The sequence below is a fragment of the Pseudophryne corroboree genome, unplaced genomic scaffold, assembly GCF_028390025.1.
Source record: "Pseudophryne corroboree isolate aPseCor3 unplaced genomic scaffold, aPseCor3.hap2 scaffold_573, whole genome shotgun sequence".
NCBI classification, from domain to species: domain Eukaryota; kingdom Metazoa; phylum Chordata; class Amphibia; order Anura; family Myobatrachidae; genus Pseudophryne; species Pseudophryne corroboree.
Window position 1 is genome coordinate 375,097 of NW_026970172.1, and position 19,998 is coordinate 395,094.

A 19,998-nucleotide genomic window follows, 5' to 3' on the forward strand; every position below is an offset into this window, starting at 1 on the left:
ACCTCCTCCGCCAACACTGGGGTGTCTGGGAGTATGTGAGCTGACACAACGGCCACTCGGTCTCCTACTCCGGATCCCCGCTCCACCTTCTCGCTGCCCTGTATGGCTGCGCTCCCTGAACTCTCCAGCTGCCGCTGTAATGTTCACAGCGAGGACAGCTCTTAGCAGCGCTGGATCAGCTTAGGTGCGAGCACTCTCAGGGGGATCTGCAGTCTGCCCTGTCGCCGATGGGAAGCACTTTTTATATTCTCCCCTGTCGGCGGTACGCGGTCCCTCCAGCGTCTCGCAGCCCCCCATGTTTCCCGCTCTGCCCACGTGAATCTCTGATCTGCAGGCTCGGGGACACTCTGGAAGCTTCCCTAGCTTCTTCTACAGTGCCCTGTGTAATATGTATATTTAACCCCTTCAGTGCCACTAAAAGGTGTCTGTCCCTCTACACCATGTACAAATGTCTCCACCTCTCCACTTTGACACAGCACCATACATCTTTTACCCCACAAATTAACACATCAATCTATATATATATATATATATATATATATATATATATACACACACACATATATGTATAATACACCAATATATATAATTTAATACACATATCATTATATACACATCACTAACACTTTATACATTGCTACACTCTCCCCCTGGTGATCTAAACAAATTCATTTGGGTTAGGTCACCACTCATACCTTTTTTATTTCACTTAATAATTGTGTGTATAACTTTAGAAATAAGGCCAGGTAAGTATAACATTGGGGTGTATTATCCTGGGTACAATGCTAGGTATTCCTAATTTATCATAAGTAAGCATAGATGGGGGTTGACATGTTCTGCTTGGTCTATTTACAGTTTCCTGTTCTATGCTTATATCACTACAGGGAGAATAATGATCAAATCTCTCCAATGAACCACTACTCTCTTCGTCTAGAACAGCACTGTCATACTCAACAGGATCTATACAGGTAATTGCGTGATTAAGCTCTGAAAGAGACTCAGGGGGTCCCCTGATGTCTCCTGTGTCAATTACTTTCCCACTTTCAACATATTGATCCCTATAGTAACAGCCCTGACCTTCATCTTCTCCCTCATAACTGTCATCATTGTGTTAGGAGCCGCAGTCCGCGGCGCCACTCGGTCTGCTTCCGAGTGACGCTCACGGCCGCCGCACCTCCCTCCCTGCCTGCCCGGCGCCTAGCAACGCCAGGACGCCGTGCGTACTGTAGCCGCCGGGTCCCTGGCAACGCTAGGATGCCAGGCGTACACAGCCGCTGGGTCCATAGCAATGGGGACGCCATTGGCGGACCGCGTTCCCCGTAGCCAGATAAGATTGATTAGTTGCTCTTGCAGCAGGGCAGCTGCACGGCAACTAGTAATTAGGGTCTGGGGGCTGGTTTTGCTGGCCCTCCTGTCATTGGCCAGCAGGGCCCTTTTATGGGAGCCAGCACACTGCAGCCTCGCCGGTGATAGCTTCCTGTATGCTGTTCCTGCCTTGCAACGTCTGTTCCTGTATCTGGTCAATCCTGCTCCCTGTGATCCTGAGTCCTGGAGTTCTGAAGCCGGTCCTGGGAATCCTTCCTGTCCAAGTGAACCTGTTGCAGTCATCTGGGGGTTTTCGCTTGTTGGGGTTCTCTCCTGGTTTCGTGAGTAGCGGCTTCTGTCGCGTGTTGCGGCCTAGGTCGCTTAGTCCTTGTGTTAATTTTGTATTGGTGGTTTTTGCGGAGGTTTCCGCTTTTCACTGTCCTCCCCGGTACACGGCGGTGTTGTGTGGGGGTGTGGACAGTGGTATCTTTTGTTGTTCTTTTCCTTTGGCGGCGTGCCGCACATATATTTAGTTTTAGGGTAGTAAGTAGCCCCTAGCTTCTGTTTGCTTTAGTTAGAGGTACCCTTGTTATTATCCTGTCTCAGTTCACGCCTTGTCTCACTCTAAGACTTGGGGGCATCGGAGTTGGGCAGACCTAATCCGCCCTTCAAACACGGCTGCTGTGGGCCCAAGACACCGTAGTCACTCAGGCGTGAACTGACCACACGGGTAAAACAATGGAGGTAGGGTGCTAGGGGCTATTCCCGTACCACACATTATTTCAGCGTCACGTCCTGGTGCTCTGGACTCACTACGCAACATCTCCCCAGTTCTGAGCATCAGGAACGTAACACATTGTTAGATCTTAGTGAGTCAGTTAGCTTATTTGATGTCTCCTTCTCATATGGTACTACCTCATTTTTACTTTCAAAGTCTTCTAAGCGTACTTCTCTACCTATGGGAAGTAGATTTTGCCTATGATGGATCAAAACTGCACCCTGTCCATTTTCCAGCTGGATTCTATAAACAGGCAGGTCTTTAAACTTCTCCACCACTACATAGGGGTCTTCTCTCCATCGATTGGAGATTTTAAATCTCCTTGGCATCCCTAGCTGTCTTAACAACACTCGGTCTCCAGGAAACAGAACCTGATCCCGCACACTCCTATCATAGCGAACCTTGTTCCTCTCTCCCAATCTACTGGCAGTACGCTCAGCTAAAGCATATGCATCTCCCAATTCTCTTCTGAGTCTTTCTATATACTTTAAATGAGAAACACAAGGGTCATTTCCTGCATTAGTTCCCATACATACATCTATTGGGAGCTTAGCCTCCCTCCCAAACATTAAATAGTAAGGTGAGAACCCAGTGGCCTCATTTCGGGTGCTATTGTACGCATGTATTAGACGGTCGATATGCCTCTTCCAATGCTGTTTGTTTAAGGGATTCAGGGTCCCTAACATGTCTAACAAGGTTCTGTTGAACCTCTCGGGTTGCGGATCACACTGAGGGTGATATGGAGTAGTCCTAGATTTGGTAATCCCACAGCTCAAACACATTTCTTTTATTAGTCGACTTTCAAAGTCTTTCCCTTGATCCATATGCAACCTGTTCGGCAAACCATATTGGATAAAAAATGTATCCCATAAGGTATTTGCTACAGTGGTAGCCTTGTGATTTGGCGTCACATGTGCCTGGGCATAACGAGTGAAGTGGTCTGTCACAATTAATATATTACACTTCTTTCCATCTTCTACTTCAAGGGAGAGGAAGTCCATACAGACCAAGTCCATAGGCCCTTTGCTTTTATATGTCACTAAAGGAGCTACTCTGGATGGTAACGTTTTCCGCAATACACAGTTTTCGCAGTTTTGGCAGTATTCTTTTATTTCCTTCCCCATACCCGGCCAGTAAAATCTATCAGCTATAAGGTTTAATGTTTTCTCGAACCCTAAATGACCGTGCTTGTCGTGCAAGGCACGCATTACTAGGGTACGGTGTTTCTTGGGCAGTACTAGCTGAAATCTTTTCCGCCCATTCGCTTGTCTAGTGCTGCGGTATAATATTCCTGCTTTCATAAGCAAATTACACTTTTGTTTTCTCAACAATTTGACTTCTAATAGAGATTCAGGAGCAATCGCCGACTTTCTACCGCTGGGAATTAGGTGTCGTATGCTGGGGTCTTGTTGTTGCTCTTGCCGAATTTGATAGCGCTTTAGTTTAGGCAAATCTTCAAGCTCTACATGACTAATCCAGCAATATGATGGAGGTAGTGATGTTGACTTCATTGCCAAGGTGCTAACTTGCTCGCTTCCAGCTGATACTTTCAAACTCATTCTGTGACACATTCCTTTGATTTCCCCCGCTGGTATTTCTATCCACTCTTCTTCTGTATTCTCCATATGCTGGTTTGGAATTCTGGAAAGGGAGTCGGCATCAATGTTGCTAACACCTGGCCGGTACTTCAGCATGAAATCATATAGCGCCAAAGCAGCCAACCACCGGTGACCCGTGGCATCCAGCTTTGCCGTTGTTTGGACATAGGTCAGAGGATTATTTTCTGTTTGTACTTCAAATGTCACTCCATATAGATAGTCATGGAATTTATCTATTACGCTCCATTTCAAAGCCAAGAACTCTAATATGTGAGCAGGTATCACTTTTCACTATTAGTTAGACCTCAACTTATGAATGAAATGGGTTTCAATCCATCAGAATGTTTCTGATACAGAACACCCCCCAATCCTTCTAAAGAGGTGTCAATATGAAGGACATAGGGCAACCCAGGATCTACATAGGCTAATACAGGAGCATTCATCAGCTTTTGTTTCAATAAATGAAATGCCATTTCACATTCGGTAGTCCATCTTTCTCCAAATGGATCATTTACTTCATGCAGGGGGCCTCCTTCACATGACCATTCTCGTTCCTTCTTCTTATTCGATGTTGGATATCCTCTCGTCAAATCAGTTAATGGCCTAGCTATACTGGAATAATTCGGGACAAACCTGCGGTAATACCCACAAACGCCTAGGAAAGATCTTAGTTCCTTTAATTTTGTTGGTCTAGGCCAATTCTTAATGGTCTCCACTTTTTCTGGGTCGGTGGAGACTCCGTTTCTGCTTACGATGTGTCCCACGTATTTGACTGTGGATTGACAAACACGACATTTGTCTAGGGATAATTTCAGTGCCCCTTCCATCAATCTATGGAGAACTTTAAGGAGTTGTTTATTGTGTTCCTTCAGGGTGGCTCCGAAAAAAATTATATCATCTAAATACACAATAACTTCTCTATAATTCATATCCCCCATGGTTCTTTCCATTGTTCTTTGAAAGGTGGCTGGGGCTCCTTTCACTCCATGTGGCATGCGTAGAAATTCAAAGAAACCCAGAGGGCATATAAATGCAGTTTTCTCACGGTCTTCCGGCTTCATGGGGATTTGATAAAACCCATTTCTTAGGTCTAACATGGAAAACCAAGAGCTCCCTTGGAGGCAGTCTAGAGCTTCGTCTATCCTTGGTACTGTATACTGATCTGTTACAGTTCTTTGGTTCAGTGTACGGTAGTCTACACACAGTCGTATTTTTCCACTCTTTTTCCGCGCAATCACTATGGGGGAAGCGTAGGGACTTCTGGACTCGATTACAACTTGATTCTCAAGTAGTCCTTTAATGTGTTGCCTTACGTCTTCAAAGTCTGCAGGAGCTATCCTGCGGGACCATTCCCGGAAAGGAGTCTCATCCATTAATCTGATACTGTGCTCCACCCCATTAGCTGTCCCCAGATCCCATTCTCCCATGGAGAATACCTGGTTCTTGGATTCCAGTTCCTTAATTAAAGCAGATTTTTCCTCCAAAGAAATGTCACTCCCTTGGAAACATATATCAAATTTATTTTCTGAAACAATTACACTCTCAGCGGATTGAATGCAACATATCTGTGCAGAAGATAGTTCCTCTCTTCCTTCATACCATACAGCGAGTAAAGGGTATATCCGTGTGTTAGTCCGTATAATTACAGGTGGTTCATCCCTCCCTTCAGGAACTTCTGTGCATATCAATGCAATAAGTGATGTCTGTATCCCTTCTTCTTTTCTTACACAGTTATTGATTTCAAGAGTAACTTGCACATATCCTAGATACGGGTACTTTTCAACACTTAGACCCCATATCACTAATCCGCTTAAAGGCTGGATGGGTACATCAGGGATGTTTTCATTGTACCAATTTTAAAGTATGATAGAAACCTGGGATCCACTATCCACCAAGATCTTGCAGTGGTGTCCATTTATATTAGCAGCCAAAAGGGGAGCCGGTCCCAGCAATCCTTCTGGTAGACTTCCACTCCTCCAGGAATTCCCCATAGCACAGTGACTGACCTCTAGGGGGCCTGTGAGGGGCCCACAGACCTCCCCTGTCCATTTCCCGGCCCTGAATTCTCTGCATTCTGATTACCACCTGAAGCTCAGTCAGTGTTCCGATTCAAATTCCTATTCAAATTACATTCAAAGGCCTGATGTCCTGTCCTCCCACATCTAAAGCATCCTCTATTAAAGTTGTTACTCCCCCTACCTAACCCTCTTACTGGGTTGCCGTTGTCAGATGTTTGTGATGAAGTATTCATAGACTGTGCCGCAATGAATTTGTCAATTTTCTTATTTTGCTCATCCATAAGCTTTAATATTTTCTCTTCAAATGCATTGCTTTCCACTACTGGTTGTATTACCTTGACTTTCTTCACCGTTTTCTCCCTCATTTCTATTAATACCTCTTCTTGTTTGACTTCTTTTAACATTTCGTTAAAGGTGGGAAAAGGTTCTTTAACTCCTGTACATCTTAATTTCTGAGCTACTGGGTTGGTGGTCAAGGCACCCCGCAGTAACTGTTTCATCAGACTTCTGTCCACATCATCCCTTACTATACCTCCTTTATCCACTATCTTATATAGTAACTTGTCTAACCTAATCAAGAATGCACTTAGCTTTTCCGTTGGTTCTTGGAACGTGTGGTGGAACCTAGAGGTGAGATCTCCCACGTCCTCAAGGGTGCCATATGCATAATACAATGCCTCAAAGAATGTTTCTAAAGTAGCATTAGGATTACTATGTCTAGCAGCTTGTATAATTCCCATAGCCGGCACTCTCAAGCTCTCTACTACCCTCTGTCTTTTGATCTTATCTGGGCACTGCCATTCTTCTACTTGCTGTACCGCCGCTTCTTTCCAGGCCTCATATGTCTATTCCCCTGACGGTACAGGTAGAATCCCGGAAAAAATCTGTAACCGCCTATAACTCCCTTCATAATGCCACCTTTCTAACTGAGTGACCACTCTATCCATCATGACTTCAAACTGTCCACTGGTGGCATTTGCACCAGTATCCTGAGCATCACTCCCTTCACCACCGCTATTCCCTTCACCTCTATTAAGGTTATCTAGAGGGGGCACTGATACATGTGCACTAATTGCTGCTTCTTCGTCCTCCCATATGTTGGACCACATCGCATTCCACCTCCTACCCATCTCTTCATTGGCTATCACTATCAATGGTATTACTTCAGCCTCCAATTTGTTCTCTGTTTCTATCAGTACTGCTATTACTCTTCCCAATCCTCCCATCCATTTATCTACAACCTTGGGCCTAATTATCCCATATAACTTGGCTAGCCTTTCAACTATCTCCTCATAAGAGAATTCTGAAAAATTTCCTTCCACACTTAAACATCTCTTGGGATCTTTTTTCCTCCTTTGACACCAAGCACTGATATCTTCCCCAGTAAACTTTTCCATTGTTATATCCTGAGTATACTCATCTCGGCCAGTGCCTCCAAATGTAACCCTCCCTTAACTACCAAGGTATATAGGCTACCTATCAATTGATTGTGCCTTCACCCAGACTAAATTTTTCATTCAGGCTTGCCTGGGTAAGCCCCCCCAAGTAATGAATAATAATCGCAAATCAGTCTGTCTCATAAGTGTATATATGTGCACATTTTTTACAATATTATACCTGTTCTTCTGTCTGCGTTTCCAGGATCTCCGGATGGAATTTTCAAATCACATTACATATGGTAAGTATAGGTAAGTGTATTTATTCATCACAAAAGTATTTTAAGGTTAAAAGCAAACACATTTTACCAGCTAGTAAGACAAATACCATTTACAATCATGTCCCACTATGTCCCCCTTTAGAACCTATACAAGTTTTTGCATGCAATACAAAAATTACCTTCTATAAGCTACACCGTGAGGTGTTAGAGTGACCCGGGTACTCTTACTGTGATAGTGCACTAAAAAGGCCCCATGAGATTCATACAATTAATAATAATCTATATCCACAGTTTAGCATTACCCTGCAATAACAACTTTTGCTCTTCTCTACTTTTTGTGACTGAATCGCCTAGCCCAGCAAGAAACACAACTGTATTAGTCACTGTATTATAGAGTGTCAATTATGTTTCTTTTCCTCTCTGTTAAGAAAAAAGTATCTTTTCCTTCCAATGTATCACACTTCTGTAGAAAGCTAGTTCTTTTCCTTCATGAAGATATGCTTACAATCTTATATCAAACTCTCTTGTGAATTTTATCTCTGGTAGCTGTATTTCTTGACCAAAACTGCTCTCCTCTATATTTTATAGCATAAGTGTCTCGTCTACTCCGTAAAGTGAAATTTCAACGGTTCAGTTCTGTACCAGACTTTTAAAACAGATATAATTTACGTTCGGTAGCTATGTTCCCTTGGCTTGAGTGTGGTTTTCCCTTGTATTCTAAATAATGTGTCCTCTCTGTTCCTTTAGAATTAGATAGAATCTGTCCTTTGTGTAATACCCGTGCCAGTTTCACTCACATTGAATATATTCTGTTTCAATACACTTGAGTTCTCCAGCTTTGTGGCTAAATAATTTAATATATCTCGTGTGCCAAACTTTTCTCTTACAGTGGCACAATTTATGTATTTATGTGTAATATTACAGAGTTACTGAGTTGTAGATGAGTTAAATTCACTGGAATGAAGCTTTCGTTCTCTGCTGTTAATTCCCTTAAAATAGGTTCCTTGCTATAGCTACTGATCTTTGTTAATTCCTGGGCAGAGATATCTCCATTAATTATACTTAAACGTCTAAGCTTTTAATTTAATAGTTGGTGCTGCAATAAGATGGGCCAGTCTCTCCTTTCTTGTGCTGAAGTGACACCTTAAGCAATAGGGAATTTATAAGGGCAAAGTTACAGTCTTATCCTACTTCAGTCACTATACATCCTGGCAGCACTTTTCAATCTCTCCACTGCTCTATTAGAATACCTCACATAGAGCTATAATACAGTTAATATAAGTCACTGGGATATGACTTGTTATGCTTTTCTCCAGCAAACACTGTCATTGACTCCTCAATAACTGCTGCCTGGCACATATGTCCTCAATCACATCCTATTTGTGGCTAAATGTCCTACAGTGCTTAGGGGTATAGTATAATGAGAGTAAAAGGATTTACACTTACACCTCCTCAATTAATCACTGCTGCTGAGCGGTGCTCCCCCAACTCCCTTGGCTCTGGCTGGCAGGTGCCGCCCCCCTTCACAGTTATTGGAGTCCCAGCACTAGGTCACTTCCCCTTATGTGAGAGAGGGAATACAGCTAGCGTTGTGTTGCCATGGCACCTCACCTCTTGTTCCGCCGCCTCCGTTGTTATGGGCGCCCGGGGCTCTCTACGGTGTCTCTGCCTCCAGCCGCCAGCGCTACCCGCCCGGATGTTTACAGCGGGAGCAAAGGTACTTCAACGGCGCAACCTCCTCCGCCAACACTGGGGTGTCTGGGAGTATGTGAGCTGACACAACGGCCACTCGGTCTCCTACTCCGGATCCCCGCTCCACCTTCTCGCTGCCCTGTATGGCTGCGCTCCCTGAACTCTCCAGCTGCCGCTGTAATGTTCACAGCGAGGACAGCTCTTAGCAGCGCTGGATCAGCTTAGGTGCGAGCACTCTCAGGGGGATCTGCAGTCTGCCCTGTCGCCGATGGGAAGCACTTTTTATATTCTCCCCTGTCGGCGGTACGCGGTCCCTCCAGCGTCTCGCAGCCCCCCATGTTTCCCGCTCTGCCCACGTGAATCTCTGATCTGCAGGCTCGGGGACACTCTGGAAGCTTCCCTAGCTTCTTCTACAGTGCCCTGTGTAATATGTATATTTAACCCCTTCAGTGCCACTAAAAGGTGTCTGTCCCTCTACACCATGTACAAATGTCTCCACCTCTCCACTTTGACACAGCACCATACATCTTTTACCCCACAAATTAACACATCAATCTATATATATATATATATATATATATATATATATATATACACACACACATATATGTATAATACACCAATATATATAATTTAATACACATATCATTATATACACATCACTAACACTTTATACATTGCTACACTCTCCCCCTGGTGATCTAAACAAATTCATTTGGGTTAGGTCACCACTCATACCTTTTTTATTTCACTTAATAATTGTGTGTATAACTTTAGAAATAAGGCCAGGTAAGTATAACATTGGGGTGTATTATCCTGGGTACAATGCTAGGTATTCCTAATTTATCATAAGTAAGCATAGATGGGGGTTGACATGTTCTGCTTGGTCTATTTACAGTTTCCTGTTCTATGCTTATATCACTACAGGGAGAATAATGATCAAATCTCTCCAATGAACCACTACTCTCTTCGTCTAGAACAGCACTGTCATACTCAACAGGATCTATACAGGTAATTGCGTGATTAAGCTCTGAAAGAGACTCAGGGGGTCCCCTGATGTCTCCTGTGTCAATTACTTTCCCACTTTCAACATATTGATCCCTATAGTAACAGCCCTGACCTTCATCTTCTCCCTCATAACTGTCATCATTGTGTTAGGAGCCGCAGTCCGCGGCGCCACTCGGTCTGCTTCCGAGTGACGCTCACGGCCGCCGCACCTCCCTCCCTGCCTGCCCGGCGCCTAGCAACGCCAGGACGCCGTGCGTACTGTAGCCGCCGGGTCCCTGGCAACGCTAGGATGCCAGGCGTACACAGCCGCTGGGTCCATAGCAATGGGGACGCCATTGGCGGACCGCGTTCCCCGTAGCCAGATAAGATTGATTAGTTGCTCTTGCAGCAGGGCAGCTGCACGGCAACTAGTAATTAGGGTCTGGGGGCTGGTTTTGCTGGCCCTCCTGTCATTGGCCAGCAGGGCCCTTTTATGGGAGCCAGCACACTGCAGCCTCGCCGGTGATAGCTTCCTGTATGCTGTTCCTGCCTTGCAACGTCTGTTCCTGTATCTGGTCAATCCTGCTCCCTGTGATCCTGAGTCCTGGAGTTCTGAAGCCGGTCCTGGGAATCCTTCCTGTCCAAGTGAACCTGTTGCAGTCATCTGGGGGTTTTCGCTTGTTGGGGTTCTCTCCTGGTTTCGTGAGTAGCGGCTTCTGTCGCGTGTTGCGGCCTAGGTCGCTTAGTCCTTGTGTTAATTTTGTATTGGTGGTTTTTGCGGAGGTTTCCGCTTTTCACTGTCCTCCCCGGTACACGGCGGTGTTGTGTGGGGGTGTGGACAGTGGTATCTTTTGTTGTTCTTTTCCTTTGGCGGCGTGCCGCACATATATTTAGTTTTAGGGTAGTAAGTAGCCCCTAGCTTCTGTTTGCTTTAGTTAGAGGTACCCTTGTTATTATCCTGTCTCAGTTCACGCCTTGTCTCACTCTAAGACTTGGGGGCATCGGAGTTGGGCAGACCTAATCCGCCCTTCAAACACGGCTGCTGTGGGCCCAAGACACCGTAGTCACTCAGGCGTGAACTGACCACACGGGTAAAACAATGGAGGTAGGGTGCTAGGGGCTATTCCCGTACCACACATTATTTCAGCGTCACGTCCTGGTGCTCTGGACTCACTACGCAACATCTCCCCAGTTCTGAGCATCAGGAACGTAACACATTGTTAGATCTTAGTGAGTCAGTTAGCTTATTTGATGTCTCCTTCTCATATGGTACTACCTCATTTTTACTTTCAAAGTCTTCTAAGCGTACTTCTCTACCTATGGGAAGTAGATTTTGCCTATGATGGATCAAAACTGCACCCTGTCCATTTTCCAGCTGGATTCTATAAACAGGCAGGTCTTTAAACTTCTCCACCACTACATAGGGGTCTTCTCTCCATCGATTGGAGATTTTAAATCTCCTTGGCATCCCTAGCTGTCTTAACAACACTCGGTCTCCAGGAAACAGAACCTGATCCCGCACACTCCTATCATAGCGAACCTTGTTCCTCTCTCCCAATCTACTGGCAGTACGCTCAGCTAAAGCATATGCATCTCCCAATTCTCTTCTGAGTCTTTCTATATACTTTAAATGAGAAACACAAGGGTCATTTCCTGCATTAGTTCCCATACATACATCTATTGGGAGCTTAGCCTCCCTCCCAAACATTAAATAGTAAGGTGAGAACCCAGTGGCCTCATTTCGGGTGCTATTGTACGCATGTATTAGACGGTCGATATGCCTCTTCCAATGCTGTTTGTTTAAGGGATTCAGGGTCCCTAACATGTCTAACAAGGTTCTGTTGAACCTCTCGGGTTGCGGATCACACTGAGGGTGATATGGAGTAGTCCTAGATTTGGTAATCCCACAGCTCAAACACATTTCTTTTATTAGTCGACTTTCAAAGTCTTTCCCTTGATCCATATGCAACCTGTTCGGCAAACCATATTGGATAAAAAATGTATCCCATAAGGTATTTGCTACAGTGGTAGCCTTGTGATTTGGCGTCACATGTGCCTGGGCATAACGAGTGAAGTGGTCTGTCACAATTAATATATTACACTTCTTTCCATCTTCTACTTCAAGGGAGAGGAAGTCCATACAGACCAAGTCCATAGGCCCTTTGCTTTTATATGTCACTAAAGGAGCTACTCTGGATGGTAACGTTTTCCGCAATACACAGTTTTCGCAGTTTTGGCAGTATTCTTTTATTTCCTTCCCCATACCCGGCCAGTAAAATCTATCAGCTATAAGGTTTAATGTTTTCTCGAACCCTAAATGACCGTGCTTGTCGTGCAAGGCACGCATTACTAGGGTACGGTGTTTCTTGGGCAGTACTAGCTGAAATCTTTTCCGCCCATTCGCTTGTCTAGTGCTGCGGTATAATATTCCTGCTTTCATAAGCAAATTACACTTTTGTTTTCTCAACAATTTGACTTCTAATAGAGATTCAGGAGCAATCGCCGACTTTCTACCGCTGGGAATTAGGTGTCGTATGCTGGGGTCTTGTTGTTGCTCTTGCCGAATTTGATAGCGCTTTAGTTTAGGCAAATCTTCAAGCTCTACATGACTAATCCAGCAATATGATGGAGGTAGTGATGTTGACTTCATTGCCAAGGTGCTAACTTGCTCGCTTCCAGCTGATACTTTCAAACTCATTCTGTGACACATTCCTTTGATTTCCCCCGCTGGTATTTCTATCCACTCTTCTTCTGTATTCTCCATATGCTGGTTTGGAATTCTGGAAAGGGAGTCGGCATCAATGTTGCTAACACCTGGCCGGTACTTCAGCATGAAATCATATAGCGCCAAAGCAGCCAACCACCGGTGACCCGTGGCATCCAGCTTTGCCGTTGTTTGGACATAGGTCAGAGGATTATTTTCTGTTTGTACTTCAAATGTCACTCCATATAGATAGTCATGGAATTTATCTATTACGCTCCATTTCAAAGCCAAGAACTCTAATATGTGAGCAGGTATCACTTTTCACTATTAGTTAGACCTCAACTTATGAATGAAATGGGTTTCAATCCATCAGAATGTTTCTGATACAGAACACCCCCCAATCCTTCTAAAGAGGTGTCAATATGAAGGACATAGGGCAACCCAGGATCTACATAGGCTAATACAGGAGCATTCATCAGCTTTTGTTTCAATAAATGAAATGCCATTTCACATTCGGTAGTCCATCTTTCTCCAAATGGATCATTTACTTCATGCAGGGGGCCTCCTTCACATGACCATTCTCGTTCCTTCTTCTTATTCGATGTTGGATATCCTCTCGTCAAATCAGTTAATGGCCTAGCTATACTGGAATAATTCGGGACAAACCTGCGGTAATACCCACAAACGCCTAGGAAAGATCTTAGTTCCTTTAATTTTGTTGGTCTAGGCCAATTCTTAATGGTCTCCACTTTTTCTGGGTCGGTGGAGACTCCGTTTCTGCTTACGATGTGTCCCACGTATTTGACTGTGGATTGACAAACACGACATTTGTCTAGGGATAATTTCAGTGCCCATCAATCTATGGAGAACTTTAAGGAGTTGTTTATTGTGTTCCTTCAGGGTGGCTCCGAAAAAAATTATATCATCTAAATACACAATAACTTCTCTATAATTCATATCCCCCATGGTTCTTTCCATTGTTCTTTGAAAGGTGGCTGGGGCTCCTTTCACTCCATGTGGCATGCGTAGAAATTCAAAGAAACCCAGAGGGCATATAAATGCAGTTTTCTCACGGTCTTCCGGCTTCATGGGGATTTGATAAAACCCATTTCTTAGGTCTAACATGGAAAACCAAGAGCTCCCTTGGAGGCAGTCTAGAGCTTCGTCTATCCTTGGTACTGTATACTGATCTGTTACAGTTCTTTGGTTCAGTGTACGGTAGTCTACACACAGTCGTATTTTTCCACTCTTTTTCCGCGCAATCACTATGGGGGAAGCGTAGGGACTTCTGGACTCGATTACAACTTGATTCTCAAGTAGTCCTTTAATGTGTTGCCTTACGTCTTCAAAGTCTGCAGGAGCTATCCTGCGGGACCATTCCCGGAAAGGAGTCTCATCCATTAATCTGATACTGTGCTCCACCCCATTAGCTGTCCCCAGATCCCATTCTCCCATGGAGAATACCTGGTTCTTGGATTCCAGTTCCTTAATTAAAGCAGATTTTTCCTCCAAAGAAATGTCACTCCCTTGGAAACATATATCAAATTTATTTTCTGAAACAATTACACTCTCAGCGGATTGAATGCAACATATCTGTGCAGAAGATAGTTCCTCTCTTCCTTCATACCATACAGCGAGTAAAGGGTATATCCGTGTGTTAGTCCGTATAATTACAGGTGGTTCATCCCTCCCTTCAGGAACTTCTGTGCATATCAATGCAATAAGTGATGTCTGTATCCCTTCTTCTTTTCTTACACAGTTATTGATTTCAAGAGTAACTTGCACATATCCTAGATACGGGTACTTTTCAACACTTAGACCCCATATCACTAATCCGCTTAAAGGCTGGATGGGTACATCAGGGATGTTTTCATTGTACCAATTTTAAAGTATGATAGAAACCTGGGATCCACTATCCACCAAGATCTTGCAGTGGTGTCCATTTATATTAGCAGCCAAAAGGGGAGCCGGTCCCAGCAATCCTTCTGGTAGACTTCCACTCCTCCAGGAATTCCCCATAGCACAGTGACTGACCTCTAGGGGGCCTGTGAGGGGCCCACAGACCTCCCCTGTCCATTTCCCGGCCCTGAATTCTCTGCATTCTGATTACCACCTGAAGCTCAGTCAGTGTTCCGATTCAAATTCCTATTCAAATTACATTCAAAGGCCTGATGTCCTGTCCTCCCACATCTAAAGCATCCTCTATTAAAGTTGTTACTCCCCCTACCTAACCCTCTTACTGGGTTGCCGTTGTCAGATGTTTGTGATGAAGTATTCATAGACTGTGCCGCAATGAATTTGTCAATTTTCTTATTTTGCTCATCCATAAGCTTTAATATTTTCTCTTCAAATGCATTGCTTTCCACTACTGGTTGTATTACCTTGACTTTCTTCACCGTTTTCTCCCTCATTTCTATTAATACCTCTTCTTGTTTGACTTCTTTTAACATTTCGTTAAAGGTGGGAAAAGGTTCTTTAACTCCTGTACATCTTAATTTCTGAGCTACTGGGTTGGTGGTCAAGGCACCCCGCAGTAACTGTTTCATCAGACTTCTGTCCACATCATCCCTTACTATACCTCCTTTATCCACTATCTTATATAGTAACTTGTCTAACCTAATCAAGAATGCACTTAGCTTTTCCGTTGGTTCTTGGAACGTGTGGTGGAACCTAGAGGTGAGATCTCCCACGTCCTCAAGGGTGCCATATGCATAATACAATGCCTCAAAGAATGTTTCTAAAGTAGCATTAGGATTACTATGTCTAGCAGCTTGTATAATTCCCATAGCCGGCACTCTCAAGCTCTCTACTACCCTCTGTCTTTTGATCTTATCTGGGCACTGCCATTCTTCTACTTGCTGTACCGCCGCTTCTTTCCAGGCCTCATATGTCTATTCCCCTGACGGTACAGGTAGAATCCCGGAAAAAATCTGTAACCGCCTATAACTCCCTTCATAATGCCACCTTTCTAACTGAGTGACCACTCTATCCATCATGACTTCAAACTGTCCACTGGTGGCATTTGCACCAGTATCCTGAGCATCACTCCCTTCACCACCGCTATTCCCTTCACCTCTATTAAGGTTATCTAGAGGGGGCACTGATACATGTGCACTAATTGCTGCTTCTTCGTCCTCCCATATGTTGGACCACATCGCATTCCACCTCCTACCCATCTCTTCATTGGCTATCACTATCAATGGTATTACTTCAGCCTCCAATTTGTTCTCTGTTTCTATCAGTACTGCTATTACTCTTCCCAATCCTCCCATCCATTTATCTACAACCTTGGGCCTAATTATCCCATATAACTTGGCTAGCCTTTCAACTATCTCCTCATAAGAGAATTCTGAAAAATTTCCTTCCACACTTAAACATCTCTTGGGATCTTTTTTCCTCCTTTGACACCAAGCACTGATATCTTCCCCAGTAAACTTTTCCATTGTTATATCCTGAGTATACTCATCTCGGCCAGTGCCTCCAAATGTAACCCTCCCTTAACTACCAAGGTATATAGGCTACCTATCAATTGATTGTGCCTTCACCCAGACTAAATTTTTCATTCAGGCTTGCCTGGGTAAGCCCCCCCAAGTAATGAATAATAATCGCAAATCAGTCTGTCTCATAAGTGTATATATGTGCACATTTTTTACAATATTATACCTGTTCTTCTGTCTGCGTTTCCAGGATCTCCGGATGGAATTTTCAAATCACATTACATATGGTAAGTATAGGTAAGTGTATTTATTCATCACAAAAGTATTTTAAGGTTAAAAGCAAACACATTTTACCAGCTAGTAAGACAAATACCATTTACAATCATGTCCCACTATGTCCCCCTTTAGAACCTATACAAGTTTTTGCATGCAATACAAAAATTACCTTCTATAAGCTACACCGTGAGGTGTTAGAGTGACCCGGGTACTCTTACTGTGATAGTGCACTAAAAAGGCCCCATGAGATTCATACAATTAATAATAATCTATATCCACAGTTTAGCATTACCCTGCAATAACAACTTTTGCTCTTCTCTACTTTTTGTGACTGAATCGCCTAGCCCAGCAAGAAACACAACTGTATTAGTCACTGTATTATAGAGTGTCAATTATGTTTCTTTTCCTCTCTGTTAAGAAAAAAGTATCTTTTCCTTCCAATGTATCACACTTCTGTAGAAAGCTAGTTCTTTTCCTTCATGAAGATATGCTTACAATCTTATATCAAACTCTCTTGTGAATTTTATCTCTGGTAGCTGTATTTCTTGACCAAAACTGCTCTCCTCTATATTTTATAGCATAAGTGTCTCGTCTACTCCGTAAAGTGAAATTTCAACGGTTCAGTTCTGTACCAGACTTTTAAAACAGATATAATTTACGTTCGGTAGCTATGTTCCCTTGGCTTGAGTGTGGTTTTCCCTTGTATTCTAAATAATGTGTCCTCTCTGTTCCTTTAGAATTAGATAGAATCTGTCCTTTGTGTAATACCCGTGCCAGTTTCACTCACATTGAATATATTCTGTTTCAATACACTTGAGTTCTCCAGCTTTGTGGCTAAATAATTTAATATATCTCGTGTGCCAAACTTTTCTCTTACAGTGGCACAATTTATGTATTTATGTGTAATATTACAGAGTTACTGAGTTGTAGATGAGTTAAATTCACTGGAATGAAGCTTTCGTTCTCTGCTGTTAATTCCCTTAAAATAGGTTCCTTGCTATAGCTACTGATCTTTGTTAATTCCTGGGCAGAGATATCTCCATTAATTATACTTAAACGTCTAAGCTTTTAATTTAATAGTTGGTGCTGCAATAAGATGGGCCAGTCTCTCCTTTCTTGTGCTGAAGTGACACCTTAAGCAATAGGGAATTTATAAGGGCAAAGTTACAGTCTTATCCTACTTCAGTCACTATACATCCTGGCAGCACTTTTCAATCTCTCCACTGCTCTATTAGAATACCTCACATAGAGCTATAATACAGTTAATATAAGTCACTGGGATATGACTTGTTATGCTTTTCTCCAGCAAACACTGTCATTGACTCCTCAATAACTGCTGCCTGGCACATATGTCCTCAATCACATCCTATTTGTGGCTAAATGTCCTACAGTGCTTAGGGGTATAGTATAATGAGAGTAAAAGGATTTACACTTACACCTCCTCAATTAATCACTGCTGCTGAGCGGTGCTCCCCCAACTCCCTTGGCTCTGGCTGGCAGGTGCCGCCCCCCTTCACAGTTATTGGAGTCCCAGCACTAGGTCACTTCCCCTTATGTGAGAGAGGGAATACAGCTAGCGTTGTGTTGCCATGGCACCTCACCTCTTGTTCCGCCGCCTCCGTTGTTATGGGCGCCCGGGGCTCTCTACGGTGTCTCTGCCTCCAGCCGCCAGCGCTACCCGCCCGGATGTTTACAGCGGGAGCAAAGGTACTTCAACGGCGCAACCTCCTCCGCCAACACTGGGGTGTCTGGGAGTATGTGAGCTGACACAACGGCCACTCGGTCTCCTACTCCGGATCCCCGCTCCACCTTCTCGCTGCCCTGTATGGCTGCGCTCCCTGAACTCTCCAGCTGCCGCTGTAATGTTCACAGCGAGGACAGCTCTTAGCAGCGCTGGATCAGCTTAGGTGCGAGCACTCTCAGGGGGATCTGCAGTCTGCCCTGTCGCCGATGGGAAGCACTTTTTATATTCTCCCCTGTCGGCGGTACGCGGTCCCTCCAGCGTCTCGCAGCCCCCCATGTTTCCCGCTCTGCCCACGTGAATCTCTGATCTGCAGGCTCGGGGACACTCTGGAAGCTTCCCTAGCTTCTTCTACAGTGCCCTGTGTAATATGTATATTTAACCCCTTCAGTGCCACTAAAAGGTGTCTGTCCCTCTACACCATGTACAAATGTCTCCACCTCTCCACTTTGACACAGCACCATACATCTTTTACCCCACAAATTAACACATCAATCTATATATATATATATATATATATATATATATACACACACACATATATGTATAATACACCAATATATATAATTTAATACACATATCATTATATACACATCACTAACACTTTATACATTGCTACACTCTCCCCCTGGTGATCTAAACAAATTCATTTGGGTTAGGTCACCACTCATACCTTTTTTATTTCACTTAATAATTGTGTGTATAACTTTAGAAATAAGGCCAGGTAAGTATAACATTGGGGTGTATTATCCTGGGTACAATGCTAGGTATTCCTAATTTATCATAAGTAAGCATAGATGGGGGTTGACATGTTCTGCTTGGTCTATTTACAGTTTCCTGTTCTATGCTTATATCACTACAGGGAGAATAATGATCAAATCTCTCCAATGAACCACTACTCTCTTCGTCTAGAACAGCACTGTCATACTCAACAGGATCTATACAGGTAATTGCGTGATTAAGCTCTGAAAGAGACTCAGGGGGTCCCCTGATGTCTCCTGTGTCAATTACTTTCCCACTTTCAACATATTGATCCCTATAGTAACAGCCCTGACCTTCATCTTCTCCCTCATAACTGTCATCATTGTGTTAGGAGCCGCAGTCCGCGGCGCCACTCGGTCTGCTTCCGAGTGACGCTCACGGCCGCCGCACCTCCCTCCCTGCCTGCCCGGCGCCTAGCAACGCCAGGACGCCGTGCGTACTGTAGCCGCCGGGTCCCTGGCAACGCTAGGATGCCAGGCGTACACAGCCGCTGGGTCCATAGCAATGGGGACGCCATTGGCGGACCGCGTTCCCCGTAGCCAGATAAGATTGATTAGTTGCTCTTGCAGCAGGGCAGCTGCACGGCAACTAGTAATTAGGGTCTGGGGGCTGGTTTTGCTGGCCCTCCTGTCATTGGCCAGCAGGGCCCTTTTATGGGAGCCAGCACACTGCAGCCTCGCCGGTGATAGCTTCCTGTATGCTGTTCCTGCCTTGCAACGTCTGTTCCTGTATCTGGTCAATCCTGCTCCCTGTGATCCTGAGTCCTGGAGTTCTGAAGCCGGTCCTGGGAATCCTTCCTGTCCAAGTGAACCTGTTGCAGTCATCTGGGGGTTTTCGCTTGTTGGGGTTCTCTCCTGGTTTCGTGAGTAGCGGCTTCTGTCGCGTGTTGCGGCCTAGGTCGCTTAGTCCTTGTGTTAATTTTGTATTGGTGGTTTTTGCGGAGGTTTCCGCTTTTCACTGTCCTCCCCGGTACACGGCGGTGTTGTGTGGGGGTGTGGACAGTGGTATCTTTTGTTGTTCTTTTCCTTTGGCGGCGTGCCGCA

At 44.3% G+C, this 19,998-nt stretch overlaps 1 long non-coding RNA gene across 2 annotated transcripts in view; it reads left to right on the forward strand.

Moving 5' to 3' along the window:
• LOC135033560 (uncharacterized) overlaps nt 1-19,998 on the forward strand; it is a 43,482-nt gene that overhangs the window by 8,209 nt on the left and 15,275 nt on the right. For both annotated transcript variants that reach the window (XR_010228915.1, XR_010228916.1), the window contains 5 exons: nt 885-968; nt 7,341-7,377; nt 9,976-10,059; nt 16,427-16,463; nt 19,056-19,139. This is a non-coding gene — a long non-coding RNA (uncharacterized LOC135033560). The remainder of the gene's footprint in view (nt 1-884; nt 969-7,340; nt 7,378-9,975; nt 10,060-16,426; nt 16,464-19,055; nt 19,140-19,998) is intronic.